This window comes from Topomyia yanbarensis, unplaced genomic scaffold, assembly GCF_030247195.1.
Source record: "Topomyia yanbarensis strain Yona2022 unplaced genomic scaffold, ASM3024719v1 HiC_scaffold_509, whole genome shotgun sequence".
Taxonomy (NCBI): Eukaryota; Metazoa; Arthropoda; class Insecta; order Diptera; family Culicidae; genus Topomyia; species Topomyia yanbarensis.
This window is the reverse complement of record NW_026683724.1, coordinates 1608-3167: the sequence shown is the minus strand read 5'-3', so window position 1 is coordinate 3167 and position 1560 is coordinate 1608.

The window sequence follows — 1560 nt, the reverse complement described above, 5'->3', positions numbered from 1 at the left end:
CGTGACCACAGATTTTTTCACCTCAGAAAAATCTCAACGACCTCGGCTGGAATTGAACCCAGGCCAACTGGTATGAGTAGCGGTCACGCTTACCACTCAACCACCGGCGTCGTCAAAAATCATTGTTTCATACCTTTAGGTATATAAATTCAAGTTTGTCTCGAAAAAAGGTAACCCTTAACACTTTGCGACGCGATTTTTTTTTACATTGTTAATACCGTCAAACGGGATTACTTGCAACACTTTCCAACTTCAAAGAGGTATAACTAAAAATACTGAAACTTTCAATTTGTACAAGCGTTAATGGGAGTATAAAGACTATTAACCCTTTCATGCCCAACTTTTTTCTAGTGCATGTAGGGTTTCAAAACTATTTTTTCTTTAAAACTGTGGGGTCAAGAAACTCGAAAAACCTTTTTTCATAAAGGTAGGTGCTTTCCTTGCATTGCTAGAAGCTACTCAATTTTTACCTTCCAATGCTCACTACAATTCTCCTAGAATATTTACGATAGTCCAACTGCGTGGAAAACGTAGCCAAAAATAGTCTAAATTGATAAGTTTTATCAGTTTTCACTAATATTGCAACATAACGAAGTTATATGAAGAATTCATTTTCTGTCGTCAACGTAAACGGTCCCTGGCAGCACTGCTCCATCGGAGTTCAATCAGACTAACTGCAATAACTTCAGTTCTAGAGCTGATCCTTGTTAACGTTAATACTCAAATGAAAGCCAATAGTCACATTTATTAGCCTTACTTGTTTTTGTGAGCAAATTTTGCCTTAATCAAGAGTTATAGCTGTTTAAAAACGTTGTTGTCCACAAACAACATGGGCATGAATGGGTTAAATAGTACTTATCAAATCAAAGCATCATTCTCTGTTTTCAGGATGGCCAAAAAATTGGCCATCTTTAGCTCCATTTTTACTTTTAACAATAGATCTTAAGGAAGGTCTCGAAAAGTAAACAGAAATACAGTTTGACCACAACAGGCCACTTTCTGCTTATAATCGTCACTCATTTTTTCAACATAGTGGGTTAGAATGTAATATTTTGCTTCTACTGTGCAGACAAAGCGACACACGGATTGATTTATTTGCTGGTAGCGGTGGAGAAGTTTTTAGCTGCTGCTGTTGGCTGAACTGAACTGATTTGATTTCTTTATTTCGCACATTATAATTGGGTTCTTATAGACATCACACGCATCTATCTCAACATAATGCATTTTTAGGGGGAAAATTCAAATGACGTACGCAGGATGGCCCTGCTGAAGGATTTACCTTTCGTAGATATTGAAAAGCTCGGAATCTCTCAAGAAGTTGTTGACCAGCAGTTGGTTGAGATAACGAATACTCAACCAGCAGCTCACCCAGGGGACAAAATATACAATGCCTATGCACAAAATCGGGAACGTCGCCCTGCTTTGAAGGATAATATAAATAAGGTGCGGTCGAATAAGACCTGCTTCAATTGCGGTCAACAGGGACATCTGTCACCATCGCTGGCATGTCCGGCACGAGGCAAACAATGCCATAACTGTAGAAACTATGGTCACTTCGAG